This window comes from Pteropus vampyrus, unplaced genomic scaffold (assembly GCF_000151845.1).
Source record: "Pteropus vampyrus isolate Shadow unplaced genomic scaffold, Pvam_2.0 Scaffold486, whole genome shotgun sequence".
In the NCBI taxonomy this organism is placed as follows: domain Eukaryota; kingdom Metazoa; phylum Chordata; class Mammalia; order Chiroptera; family Pteropodidae; genus Pteropus; species Pteropus vampyrus.
Genome location: NW_011889267.1, coordinates 162,581 through 177,700, shown reverse-complemented (window position 1 = coordinate 177,700; position 15,120 = coordinate 162,581). Strand labels below are relative to the sequence as shown.

Sequence of the window (15,120 nt, the reverse complement as noted above, 5' to 3'; positions counted from 1 at the left end):
CTTCTCATAGTTCCACACCAGGCATCAGTGTTACTGATACTACTGCAGCACCCATCAGCAGCAAACAGCTTCCAACAGCCTTCCCTTCTGTTCCAGCCGAACTTCCTACAATCCTATGAAATAAGACATTATTATTACTTTCATTGAACAAATGAGGAAACGGCCTTGTGCCTGCCATCTCTTATTTTGTGTTGTGCTCTTGGCCAAGTCACTTTACATTTTTGTTTTTTTCATCTGTAAAATGGGAACCATTGTTGCTGATATATCCACAGTCCAGGGAATACTTAAGAATGCAAGAGTTCAAAAAGGCAACTGGCGAGAAGCAGTAAGGGAAGGACAGAGATCAAATTCAAACCCAGCTTTTGAAATGAGATATTTCTGCTGCCCTACCAACCTCAGGAAATGGCTGTCAGTTCCTCATCACGCATGGTGGTGCAGAGATACTTGGGAAGGGGTGACAAACCCCCTTATGTTTCTCTTCCTGCTTTTGGTCATCATTAGGAACTTGTTAGAGAGTAGAAAAACAAGGTATACCTTTATACTTATTTAATAACCTTTTATCAAGTAGTACTATGTGCACAGCTGCTGGGAAGGCAAGTATAATTCTGATATGGAGAAAAGGAAGAAATTTTAATTCCTGCAGAGAAACCTGCAGAGAAAATATGTGAATTAGAATCCTGGAACATTAGTGCTGGAAGATTTCTTAGGGGTTAATATAGGCCGTCTTATAAAGACGGGAAAACTGAGGCCCAGAATGGGGAAGGGGCTTAAACAAGTTCCACAAGTTAGAATATTCTAGTGGTCTTTAATGAGATTTATTAATGAGAAAGTAGGAGTGTTGATCCTTATCCTCTGATCCAAAAGGAGTGAAGCAGGGAAAGGTGGTGTATGGGGAGAAGGCAGGAGCGGGAGGATGGAGTCATCCAGCAGAAGGAAGCAAGGAGCCCAAAACAGGGTCCAGGACCCTGATTCTCCCTCCCTCGTGGCTTGGAGATCCCTGAAGGCTGCTTGTCATTCCCTCACCAGAAGATGCAAGCAGAAGAGGGAGATTGGCTTGTCAAATTCTGAGCCCAGCCACGGAGAGTTTTCCAGAGCTTCACTCCAGGGACCGACAGTGGAAGGATAGAAATTCTCTCATTTCTGCTAGTTATATCTCGCAATGTGCTTTTGGCCAACTCACTTTACCCCTCAGTTTTGCTATCTGTAAAATGGAGCCACTGTCTCTTCCATATCGTAGGCAAGGACGGTGTAAGAGGATCAAAAGAGAGGAGAGCAGAGGCAAGGTTATTTGTGCCAGGCTTTTCCTGCAAACAGATTTCTCCTCCGTCCCCCAGGACCTGTCCTAAAGAGGCGTCTGGAAATTCAACAGAGCCAGGCAGTCTGGGAGTTAAAACAATCAGCAGCCCGACGCGGAGATCCGCCGAGACAGAACAGCTATTCAGACGGCGGGGGCGGTGAGCAGGGGGCCCGAGCAGCAAAATGTGGAGAAAGAAGCGTTTCACACGCGTCCCAGCCCGGCCCACGCCCGTTGCCATGGCCGCCCCCCTCCCTGCTCGGCTCGCAGCCCGCACCGAACCGCGGCCTCGCACCAGCTTCGGCGCCCGCCGGGCGTTCCCCGGGGCTTCCTGGCTTGTGGTCAAGGGAGCGCGGAGCGGGTCACGTCCAGAAAGGACGAGTCGCCCGCAGCCAGGACCCGGCGTCTGGCGAGGAGCAGCCCCCGCCCAGCCCGGCCACGCCTCTGCAGGCGCCACGTCCCGGGACGCGCGCGGTCGCTTGGAGCTGCGCCCTCTCCGGGCTGCGCCCCGCCGCCGCGGGGCGGGGTCGGGGAATCCCGCGACCTTGAGTCAGGAGCCCACATCTCCGCGGCGCCTGTGACTAGGGAGCCTCGCGCCGTTGCCGCGCCGGTGACCCAGGAGCCTGCATCCCGGCTGCGCCCGCGCCCCTTCCCCGCTAGACGTGGCGCTTCTCGGAGTGCGGAGCGTCAGCTTGCAGTAGGAGGCGTTCTGTCCCCTCGCTGACCTCCTTTATCAGCTCCGGACACTTGCTTAACTGAGAGCTGGCAACTTGGGGCTCGAAAGCCACTGGGGGAAGGGACTCAAACAACTTCTGCAGGGGTCCCTGCCTCTGCTGCCTAGGGTCAAGTCCGAGAGTATTTCCTCCTTGCTTGGCTAACACTCCTCCACCCCCCACCCCCCTCATAGGAGACAATCAGGGAACTATAGGATGACAACCGATGGCAGAGGGGGCGTAGAGCTCCTATGGGGCAACCCTGTGCACTTTACAAATAAGGAAACGGAGGCACAGAGAGGGGAACCGACTTGTTCAAGGTCAATGTCCCACTGTAAGTTAAGGCGCACCAATACGGATGGGAGCCCACGTTTGTGTCACTCAGCTCAGTGCTCTTTCTCAACACTCCAGTACCTTACCCCACATTAAATCGAATTCACCCTGGGGCTAAGGACAGCCAGACTTTTTGCCAACAGTGGTTTGGCTAAATTAGTGAAATGCCAGAAAAATGGAAGGTTTCTAATAAAAGCTGTCTCCACGGGCCCAGGGTATTTATTATAAGGGCTTACCCATTGGCTCCACAATCACCTGTACAAACTTCTCTACATTTGCAGACTGGCAGCTCAAGGCCTCCTTGCAAACTCCCACCTCCACTCATTAGCATTTTCTTCTCTGGCACCTGGAAAGGGCAGAAATGCCCACTGACCTGGTTTGACCCCTTTCTCTATCTTTAAAAAATGACCAAGGCTGGGAAAGTGAGAAGATGGGAGGTGGATTTGATTTTTCTACTATTTTATACCTCTAGATGGGGTTCTTCTACTCTACCCACAGGCAGATCTCAAACTGTGTCCTATAGCTATATTTAGACATCCCTTCATCCCAGTCTTTATAGAAGGCTGATTTAGCCATTATCCAAACATACTATGGCAGTGTTTCAAACCACACTAAGGAGGACCCTCTGCTTAAGGGTCCCACATCAAAAGTAGCTCTTCCTAAATCCCTGCCCCGCCTCCACATAGTTCAGAGAGGAAATGGTCTGCTGCAGCCATTGTGGTAGATTGCAAACTTTAGTCTGGTCAAGCTTTCATTGGTTAGGATAACCCAGAGGGGGAATTGAGAAAGCCAGCTGATCGCCTCTCAACCTATATATGTTTTAATCAGATTTATAAACGAGAAAATTGGAGTGTTGGTCTTTAGCCTCTTTAGCCACCCAACCCCTCTACATATTCTTTGCCTCCATCCCCATTCCTTTGGAGAACCACTCCATCTTCTTAGCTATTGAGAAAACGATCTCATGGGACACTGTGATGACAGACCTCAAAATGCTTTCAGATGACTGATCTATGCTCACAGAAGGAAGAGAGGCATGTCTAACACCCAAATCCTCATCAAACCTGTGTACACAATGTATACACTTAATTTCTTTGTGTCCCAGGGACCAACTAGGTTGGGACACTTAGATCAAGCATGCTTGGTTTGAGGGTTTAGGAATCCTGGGTCTTCTACTTCTCTGTGCCTTTCAGGCATTAGGGCGCAATCCTGGAAGTGATATTGAGGTTATCATAGACCTTTAAATAAGGAAATCGCCTTCAAGATCAGCCAGCCAGACCTTCTCATTTTGGTGTGATTCCATAATTGCTTATTTAATTAATTAATTTATTTTAATGCCTATAGCACCTGGTCTTCCTAGATGGTCTCCCATCCAAGTACTAACCAAGCTCGATCCTGCTTAGCTTCTGAGATCAGACAAGATCGGGCACGTTCAGGGTGGCATGGCCATAGCATAATCGCTTACTTATATATTGCGTGCCTGCTATGTGCTAGAAAAATGAAATGATCAAGAAAACTCTCTTCCCTTGAGGAGCTCACAGTAGAAGCAGGAGGCAAATAAGTCTGCCACTAATTACAAATAATGTGATAAGTATTGTGACAGTTATATGCAAAGTACAAGGGTGGCCAAGGAGGGACCTGCTCTGCTTGGAGAAGAATCAAATGCACAGAGGAGGTGATGCTTGAATCGGGTTTTGAAGGATGAATAGAGGCTGTTAGGAATAAAACCCTGTTTTCTAGGCTGGTGCTCTTTCCATATATGGTCACTAATTCTATCACATTGAGGACTTGCTGGGGAAGCTGGAAACCTGAATTCCCAGCTGCCTGAAGTGGGGCACCCATGCAGGAATCTAGAAAGGGCCATTGCTATATTCAGCATTGACCCAATATCCATCAGCAAAAACAGACTTGCCTGGGCAAGTTTAGCACAAGACAAACCCAACTCAGAATGTTTTAGCACAAGACAAACCCAACTCAGAATGGCAACTTGCTGTGTCAAACATGCAATTAATTATATAATGAATATCCAATAAAAATGAAGTTGGAACCTGTTGCTCTTTTTTGGATCAGTCTCTATATTGCTTCCCCTTCTTTAAAATATGAACAAATTAGAATGTTTTTACATATTGTTTTGAAAGACTAGAATAAAAGAAATACCAATAGGCAAGGGAAAGGATGAGAAAGGAGTGTGACAGGGAGGTCTTGGGACCAGTGTCTTGCGGGATGTAGCCTCAGCTCTACCATGAATTTTCAGTGTGGCCTTTAGTGGTCACCTCTCTCCAGGAGTCAGTTTCCTCACCTATAAAATGAGGGATGAAACTCCAAGGAATATGACACGTAGAGTTTTGACCTAGAGAGTTTTGACTCTTGAACCTAAAACCCATCTACTTGACTTTAACCCTCCGTCACGTGGAAAACAGTATCTCTTGGTGACCGTCTAGCACGTCAGTCTAGAACAACAAAATAAAGGAACATAGCTAGGATGGAGAAGCATTTGCCCAGAGCATTTGGGTGAGCATTTGGAGAGTGAGGACTGGGTGGATGGACTCAAGGGGGCTGTATGGTGATGAGAGGGCTGGTTTAGGGGAAAGCAGAGGATGCAGAAGAAGCTGTAGATGGTTCCTCCAGTTATTGGTCAGATGCATTTGATGGAGCCTGCTCACCTGCCATTCTCACAACCTGTGGTTGAATTTGGGGGGCAGCTCTCGGGATTCATTCAAGTAGTCCCTGAGTTTGGTGAGGTTTCAGATGCTCCACTATTGATCTTTCCTGAGTTGAAGTCCCCAGCTGTCTCCTTGACCTATCCCTAGGGTCTGGAAATTTGGATCATAAAGAGTGGGAAAAAACAAATCCTTTACAAAAGGCCCTGTTCTTTCACTCAAGACAGTGGGCGTGGGTCTTAATAGACCCAAAGCAAACATGTCTCATCATCCCCAAATACCTAATTCTATTTATTTTCCTTGTGGTAGCGACTCGGGCAGAAAGATGTGGCTCCTTGAGGGCAAAGAAGGTAAATACAGGAGTCTTAATTTGTAACTAGCTAATGTTTGAAGTTCTAATTTTGTAGCTTTCCAGGGTGAGCGCTATTTTGTGGTCTAAGATTGTCTGGGATATTATTTGCTAACCTACGCCACCATCATTCACCTCAGCCTGCCTACATTCCTCTTCTTTAAAACTTCTGCTTCTCCAGACCCACATTAGAATGGCACCTTCCCAATAAGTTTGCTGGGTTTTAATCTACTGCCGTGCTGGCTTACAGAAATGAATATCCTCTCACCTGGGCCCAGCATGAGACGAAATAAAAACCCAGCTGTGGAATCATTGCATCAGTCAACGCAGCTCAATGGCTTCTTAAACTGATTTTTGCAAAGTCACAACAAGAAAGCAAGGAAAGTAATTTCCACATGCTGAACACCGACTGTTCTCATTATTCAGTTCAATATTCCTAACTCCAGGAGGGCATTCCTCATTGCTCTATCATTTCTCTGCTTCTGCCCCCTTTCAAGCCTTGACCTGGTCACTTCACATATGAGGGACTGCAGGGGGCTGTGCTTCTGCATTCATCCTACAGGGACCCACGACTCCCACCTCACATCAACACCTGTCCATTTACTCAAGGGGAGACTTCTCTGCATAAGTCTTCTTTGGATTAATCTGTATCCACCCACTCAGGCTGGCCACACTCTGGTTACCATCCCTGTCATCCATTGACAACATTACACAATGTGATTTACCACCATCTGTGGTTATTAACACTTACTGGGCATCAGTGGGCAGCAAAGAATACCAGCCTAGAGAGTTGTGGTCCTGAATAGTTTCCTTCTTCTCTAGTCTAGTCTTTAACATCAAGTCCAGGTGCTTAGGATAGGGGAATGGTCACATGTCAGGTTCCCTGGAGACCAGTGACTTGAGCGTGGAAGACTTTACTGCTCACTCCCATGCCTCCCTTTTTTAAGTAGTCCTCAGATAGTGATGCTGGCACAGGCCTTATATCTGTCAGGGCTCTATCAGAGAAACAGAACTAGTAGGAGACGTGTGTGTGTGTGTGTGTGTGTGTGTGTGTGTGTGTGTGTGTGTGTGTGTGAGAGAGAGAGAGAGAGAGAGAGAGAGAGAGAGAGAGAGAGTTTTATATAGTTTTTGATATAGACTGATTTATTGCAAAGAACTACACAATTGTGAGGGGCTGGCTAGACGAGTCTGAAATCTATTAGGCAGGCCAGCAGGCTGGAATTCTCAGATAGGAGCTGCTACTTCAGTCCATAGCAGAATTTCTTCTTCCTCAGGGAAACTTCAGTGCTGATCTTAAGGCCTTTCTACTGATTAGATGAGGCCCACCCAAATTATGGAGGCTACTCTCTCTACTTAAAGTTAACTGACTATAGATGTTAAATACCATCACAGCAACACTTAGATTTGTGTTTGACTGAATAAGGGTACTATTGCCTATCCAAGTTGACACACAGAACAAACCATCATAGGCCTTGTCGCAGGAAAGGCAAACTCATACCCATATATGTGTTGATTCCAGTCAATATGAATTGCTGCCTCATCCAGAGTGGAAGGGATTCAATGTAATCATCTTGTCTTCAGTTGACTAGTTGATCTCTGAGGAATGGTGATGCCATATAGGGGCATGGCATAGGTCTTTTACTGGCAGTTTGATTGGCAGTAGCTAGATGAATCTTGGTGAGTGGGAGCCCATGCTATTTGACCCAGTTACAGTTTTCATTATCTACCTCCATGGATCTCCATGCACCCAGAGTGAGCACTGGATCGACAGGGGCTGGCTTGTGTCAACTCACCCAATCATTCTGTCTACTTAGTGTATAGTGCATCTTCCATGGTGGATGCTCTCTGATAGGCATTAGTGTGTAATGTGAAGATCTTCACATTTCATGCCCATTCCCATAGGTCCAGCCACATGTCTCTTTTCCATGTCTCCTTGTCTTTTATCTTCCAAACTTTATTTCTCAAGCCTCTGGCCAACTAGTTAAGCCATGTGCCATGGTGCATGTCTCTGATGTATTCTTACCTTGGGCGGCTTCTCTTTCCACACATAGTGAGTGTCTAGGTGCACTGCCAAAGCTCTACCCACTGGGAGGATTTTCCTCACTGTTGTTTTTCAGGACTACTCAGAATAGGACGATAGTGCAGCAGTAGTCTATTCCCAGCTTGCATCCAGCGAGCCAACCCATCTGTGAATCAAGCTCTGCTTTTTTCCCCCCTCTTCCTTCCGATGATCATAAAGAACAACTCTTTCCCCCGCTTCCATGTAGCCACCATACACATAAGCTAAAGGAGAGATACCAGTGTAATAGTAGTGGATGACATGGGGGTCTAGGCCACATGTCGTGTAGTTTACTCGTACATCTTACTTGTGCCCTCTCTTCTTACTCAAATTCAATCTTGGATATACTCCTTGCATCTTAGAGTGCTACTAGGGCTACTTGACCTTATGTGTTGGTGGGTCTGACAGAATTGAGCTCATGATGGGCAGCTCTGGCTGCATGAACATTGATAGCTATGGCAACGTATTCAGTTTCTACCAGGGTCCAGTGTCATTCCAGAAGCTGTTTTGCAAAAGGCTTATAATGATCTTAAGCAGATGGCATGGGCCTGCTCCAGACCCTGTGTGTCTACATAATTCCCCTATTGGGGCTTGCCATAAATTCCACATAATTTTTTCACAGATCCCTCTAATGCCATAGTTGTATGGCCCTTATCTGCAAGTGGTAGATCTGCTTGCACATAACTTGGACCTGATCTGGACCTCACTCAACGTTGCATCCTTTTGTGCCAACAGTTGTACAAATTGATGCAGCATTACTAAGTATGGAAAGGCCTCCAGAGCCCATAGAGGCCTACCAGGCATTGTACTTCTTTCTTTGGGGTGGGAGGTACAGGATGAAATAATTTGTCCTGTATTTTGGATGACCTCGATCACTGGATCTCTAAACATTTCATCAATGTGGTAGGCCTTTGAAGCTTAAGGCTTATTCTCCACCTTCTAGAATACGCATGTCTTAGCAAAGCCTCCAAAGCACTTTCTACTTCTTGCCCATCCAGTCTGATTAAAATAATGTCATCAGTATAGTAGCTTAATGTCATGCTCTTCAGGATGTCCAGACAGTCAGGTCTCTTTGGACTGTATCATATCAGAGTGTTGGAGAGATAACACAGGTGGGAGGTAGGGAGAATAAGACCATAATGTAAACTTTTATTCATCTGAAGTGAATGTAAATTTTTTCTGATTCTCCATGACAAGGATGGGAAAGAAAGCATTCACTAGATTAATGGCCATAAACTATGTACCCGAGTCCATGGTAGTCAGCTTTAGCAAAGACAGCACATCTGGCACAGCACTTTCCATGAGGCTACTACTTAAAGAGTTTGCAGTAGTCCACTTTAATGCCCTAGGGTCTATCTGATTTTTGCAGGGGCCAAACTGGTAAATCTAATGGGGACATAATGAAGACTACCACCCCTGCCCATGTTGTATTAATCCCCTCCATAGCTCCCTGAAGGTCAGCCATCCCAGTCCCCCAAATCTGACTTGGCCTCTCATTATAATAACTGAGCCTATCTTGCTCCTCCATCTGGCCTCTTTTATGTAAGCATCTTATCATCCCCGTTGCCACTGGGGAGTCTATAACATCAGCTCTGGCTTAACGAGGACAGACACATGGAGCTTCTCAGTGATAATGGTGTCCCCCTCTCCAGAGATTTCTTATCCCTTTGTAAGGGACTGTCCTCCAGGTCCTCCTGCAGAATACGGTTTGCTGCTCTATTTTCCAGCTCTTCTAGTATATCCACTCTTGCATGCCCACTTCTCTGAGCCTTTACTTAGTTGTCTTCCGTAGCAGTTTAGCTTTTCTGCTTCCCTTAGTGTAAGGCCATCACCTTCTCCCAACTTCCAACAGCCATCCCAGCAGCATATTAGCACAAGCTCCTGGGGTCTTTGTTAGAGGCCATTATCAGAAGGCTCCCATATCAGTAAACTCTCACTTACCCAACCTTACACTCCCCTGCCCTTTGATTCCACCCCATGATATTATCCTGGCTTCTGTCAGTACATGTTGACGAGGTCCTGCAACCTCAGGATATGGGGCCTGATCAGTCAGAGTCCAATCGGGAGGCAGAAATCACATAGTAATTTGAACAGGGAAAAGTTTAATACATAGAATAATGAAGTATAACAGGGACCTGGAGTAATGAAGATCTGGCTAGTAAAAAACAAAGAGAACTCAAAAGGAATAGCAGATATAAAGAATAGCTACTACCCCTAATGCTGAGACAGACAGAGCATGCAGGGAAGAGGCTGCCCCGGTGCCGAGATCCAGATCTCATAAGAGGACACAGTCATGGCTCATTGGATGGCAGATAAGTCACAGTGCTGCTGAGCAGGTGGGACTTGCTGGATCTCTGTCCTGCAGAACTCACCCAAATCTGCCCGCTGGGGTGCCTGGGAAAGCCGTGTGTGAAACATGTCATTGGAGGCAGTCCACTGTGAAACTGCTACAGAAGGCTGCTGGCTGCTGCTGACTGCCATGCACCAGAACTGGGCAATGGAGAAGCTGCACATGCTGCAGCAGCCTGCCAAGAGTAGCACACCAGAACTGGGGAGGAAAACCCCTTTTTCCTGCAAAGTTTCTGCATGGCCCACTAGTGACAAAGCTCAACATTATGCCAACTGGCGAAGGAGACATCCTTAAAGGGCTCAGATCCATTCTCGTCAAGCAGGCAATGAGAGATAAATTAGGGTCAAGAGGCCAAAATTGGCAGCTGGCAAAGTCCTTGTCTTCCTTTAGGAAGGCCAGCACTTCCCCGGCTAGGTTATGTTGTGACTTTGTCTGGTAGCCAGGGGGGGGGGGGGAGGGGTAGATCCAGAGAAGTGTGCAAGGCAGAGGCCTCTGCATCTTCTTTAAGCAAGAGGGGGACATTAGCCTCTTACAAGAGGAGTGAACCACTTCTGCAGTCCCAGGAGATTCAGGGAGATCTGGGATTTCATGGATCCAGATGTCCCCATTGCAAATCTCAGGGTCCTACACCTTCCCAAGCAGGGCCCTGACCTTGTCTTAGCAGGCTTGCAGTGGATGAGAGTTCCGCTTTACCTGGAGCTCTGCTACTCCTCTAATGAATTCCTGGGTCTCATCCTCAGCATTCTTGCTTTCTGGCTGCAGAAGGTGAGAGTTTATCCCTCTATGCTGCCAAGGCCGTTGGTTTTCTATTGCTGCATAACAAACTATCACAAACAGCTACTTAAAGCAATATCCATTTATTAAGCTATTATGCAGGTAGGGCTTCTGGGCAGGCTGGACTGGGTTCTGCTCAGGGTATCAGGTCGACTGTGTCATTTAACACAACAATCAGAGGAGTACTAGCTCATCATATTAATAAGTTCCAGGGAACTTATTAGGGTGTGGCATTGTGGGGGGAGGGGATTTTTATGAATTCCTTCTACTACTGTCTGCCTTCTGTCCCCCAAAGATGCACACCCCTCCCAAATGCAAAATATAGTCACCTCCTTCCAAGGTTCCCAAGCATCTCATCCTATTACAGCATTAGTTCAAAGCCCAAAATCTCATCTAAACGTCATCAGTTCAAATGTCCAAAATTTCATCATTTAAATCAGGTGTGAATGAATCCCCTGAGCATAACTCATTAAGTAAAGCTCCTGAATACAATTCTTCTCCACCTACATACCGCGAAACTAAAGAAATAAGTCATAGGCCTCTAGCGGACCTAATATACAATGGTGGGACAGGCATAGGACAATGGTTATATTTCTGGTTTAAGAAGGGGGAAATGTCACCAGTCCAAAACAGTTTTTAAATCCAGTTGAGCAAATTCCGTTAGGTTCCAAGGCCTGAAAATTGCACGTCGTGGCTCTTGATTCTACTCTAGGCAGCTGGATCCACCCTCTGAGTCACTTTTCCTTTTCCATGAAAGATAGCATTTATTTGCAGCTGAGCTTTGTCGACTGGTTCTCAGTAAAATTTGGGGGACCCAACAGCCTTCTTTCATTTTCTACTCTGTCTCTTTCAGTCAAAGCTCTCAGTGTTTCTGTGGGTATAAATTTCTCGAGAACTTTGTGGGCTTTGCATGAACTGCACAGGGGTTCATTGCATTATGCAAGAGGCTTTCCCACAGATCTTTCTGGGATAACCCCTCAGAATTCAGCTTCTGCTGAGAAAGCTAAGGGAAAATACACCCCCAGCTTCCCAGAAGTACCCTGGTTTGATTGAGAACTGAAGAATATCCTTGATATAGGTTGTGAACAGTGTCCCCCGCCCCCAAATTCATATGTTGAAATCCTAAACCCTAGAACCTCAGAAGGTGACCTTATTTGGAAATGGAGTTGTTGCAGATGTAATTAGTTAAGAAGAGGTCAACATGAATAGGGTGAACCCATCTTAATCCAGTATGACTGGTGTCCTTATAAAAGGAGAAAGTTGTATGCAGACATGGACATAAGGAGGTCACCATGTGAAGATGGAGACAGAGATTAAGGTGATGCTTCTACAAGCCAAGGAACGCCAAAGATTGCTAGCAAATCACCAGAAGCTGGGGGACAGGACTGGGTCAGATGCTCAGTCTTCAGAAGGAACCCTGTCGACACTTTGATCTTGGTTTTGTAAACTCAAGAACTATGAGACAATACATTTTTGTTGTTTAAGCCACTCAGTTTGTAGTACTTTGTTGTGATGGCCTTAGCAAACAACCCTGATTGACCTTTGGGTCTTTCTGAAGTTTTAGCAAAAGATTGAATAGACACATACCCGGGTTTTCCTCTGTGCCAGTTTTGACAGCCATTTCTGGATTTTAGTATCTTTTGCAAATCGGATAGGCTGAGAATTTCCCGAATCACCAAATGTCCTGGTTCCTTTTTGTTAAACAGGTCTTCCCTTAATTTCTTTCTCTCCTCTTGTATTTTAATATAAGCAGCAAAAAGAAACCAGCCTTCACCTAGAAAATCTCCTCGGTTAAATATCCAGGCTCATTGCTTATAATTTCTGTTTTCCACATAAATGCCAGACACAATTCTGCTAAGTTTCTGCCTCTACATAACAAAATCATCCTTCTTCTGGTTCCAAAAACATATTCCTCACTTCCTTCTGAGACCATCAGTGTCTTAAAGTCCAGGTTTCTACTTATTCATGGAGATTGAGGCTTTTTCTAATGCAATTTAGGATCGCTCTATAATTTTTCTCACGTTCTTCTTACCAGCATCTTTAACATTATGTTTCTACCAAAGTTCTGTTCAAGGTGATCTAGGCCTTTTCTATCATGCTCCTCACAATTCCAGCCTCCACCCACTGCCCAATTCCAAAGTAATCTCACATTTTTAGGTATTTGTTATAACACCCCGCTTCCAGGTACCCACATCTGTTTTAGTTTTCTATTGCTCCATAATGAATATCACAAATGTAGTGGTTTTCAATAACACAAGCCTTCTGACTTTCATACTTGCCCTCAGCTGATGATTGAACACCCTCAGTCTTCCATCTTTCCCTAATGTAGCAATGGCACTCGCCATTAGCTTTCGGATTCCACTGTCTTGAGAATTAGTACTTCCCCAACCTCTCGAAAGCCTGTGATATTGCCCCCTCCCCTGTTCATTCCCTTCTATGGTTCGCCACGAGCAAAGTTTGAAGAATTGCACTACTTCAGCCTGAGAGGGATGTCAGTTCCGGCTATCACTAGTGATGGGGTGTTCATCACCAGCTGCCCAGCAAGGGTCCAAAATCCCATTTTAGAGTCTGCTTCCGTGGACCAATCCTGGCACCAACTGTATGAGATTGGGTTCCCTAGGAACTGTCTCAAGTATTGAGAATCACAACCTACAGAGTCTTCAAGGAAGTAGGATTGGACAGAAGTCAAGATGGGCATAGAGTTGAACTGTGATGCATTCACAATGAAGTCTCAGCTGATCTCACAGGGGGTTCAGGAGAGGGTGGCTCTTCAAAATTGTCCCACCTTGAGGCAATAGGTCCTGATCTTTATATCTCTGCACCAACCAGTCACTGGATATGGGCTGCCCCTGGGGAGGGAAGGATGTGTGACTTTGGGGGAGGTGGCTCTCTTCAGCTGAGAGCAGTTCTTGGAGAGGGAACCGGCTGAGAGCTGTTGGCACAAACACTCTGGAGCAGCTGGGAGAATGAGTGTCTAATCCAGAAAAGGGGGAATCTGGGTGGCACCACAATTACTGTTTTCTGTATCTCCTAAGAGCTCATATTTGTTCTTTGTATCAATTGTCTATTGCTGCACAATAAATTACCCCCAAATTTAGTAGCTTAAAACAACAAACATTTATTATTCCATAGTTTCTGTTGGCCATGAATCCGAGTTCAGCTTAGACTGTGTCTCTCTGGCTCAGGGTCTCTCATGAGGTTGTCACAAGCTATTGGTTTAGGCTATAGTCACCTCGACACTTTGCTGGGGCTGGAGAACTCACCCATGTGGCTATCAGCAGGCCTCAGAAGATCCACTTTCGAGTTCACTCATGTGGTTGTTGGCAGACTTCTGTTCCTGGTCATGTTCTCCACAGGCTGCCTAAGTGTTTTTGTGACGTGGCAGCTGGTGATTGGAGAGCGAGAGACTGTGCCCAAGAGTCTTTTTGTAATCTTGGAAGTGACATCACATCACTTCTGTCATATTCTTTTCCTTAGAAACAAGTCACGGGATCTAGCCCAACTAAAGGGGAGGGGACGTGAATATAAGGAGATGAAGAACATTGGGGCCATCTTAGAGCTGCCTGTCGTAATTACTACCTGGCGAAGACTGAGCTGAGCATTTTACCTGCGTTGCTTTATTTAACCTCATGATGATCTTAAGGGAGTTGCTATTAATATCCTCTTTTGCAGATGTGGAAACAGGTTTGGAGTGGTTAAATAACTTGTTCATGACCACACAAATTACTGTGTAGGAGAGAGAAGATTGAGCCCAGGTTTGTCTGTGTTTCTGACTCCTTTATTATATGGTCTCCTTCAACAACATCTTGGGAAGCCTCAAAGTTGTTGCAGAATATTGAAGCTATTGAGGGTGCTACTATTCTTTAGGCGCAGGGGCTGAGGGATCTGTCGGAGGGCTCTAAAATCAGGCACTTCCTAACTCAGGAAGTCCAAGGATAGGACTGGGAACACAGAAGAGCAGGCCAGAAGCCTGGGTGGAGAATTCCGAAATGGTTGTGCTATTGGTGAAATCAGCTGTGGACATGAGGAAACGTGCCTTCCTTTCCAGTTCATAGATGCTAAGTACGGACTGGAAACTAGAGGTAGCAGAGACCTAGAGGTAGCAGAGACCAAGAAACAAATCAGCTATTCAGTTGTGACTAAAAAAATTAAGCTTCTTGCATAAGGCACTGTGCAAAGTTACAAGATCTCAGTAACTGTCAGATTGAAATCTGAGGGCCGCTCCGAGTTATCTACTGCTGTGTAACAAACCACCCCAAGTCTTAGTGGCTTATAATAATTTCTAGTCATTCTTTGAGTCGGCTGGACAGTTATTTCGCTGGCCTCACCTGGGCTCCTATGCACTGAGTTGGAGGGTCAGCCTCGCTGAAGGGTCTGAGATGTCCTCGCCCACATGTCTGGAGCCTCGGCAGGGATGACCGGGACCTCTCCATGTAGTCTCTCACCATTCAGTTCTCTAGCCTGAGTTTCTTCACTTGGCAGTCTTGGTCCAAGAGAATAAATGCAGAAGCTGTGAGACATCTTGAGGCACAGGCTCCAGAACTTGCACAACATAATTTTTGCCACATTCTGTTCTCTTGGTCAGAGAAGT

The 15,120-nt window shown here is 46.1% G+C and overlaps 1 pseudogene; it reads right to left on the bottom strand.

The window, feature by feature from the left end:
• Positions 1–3,672: 3,672 nt before the first annotated feature.
• Positions 3,673–3,791, bottom strand: LOC111732740 (annotated as a pseudogene).
• Between the last annotated feature and the right edge of the window lie 11,329 nt (positions 3,792–15,120).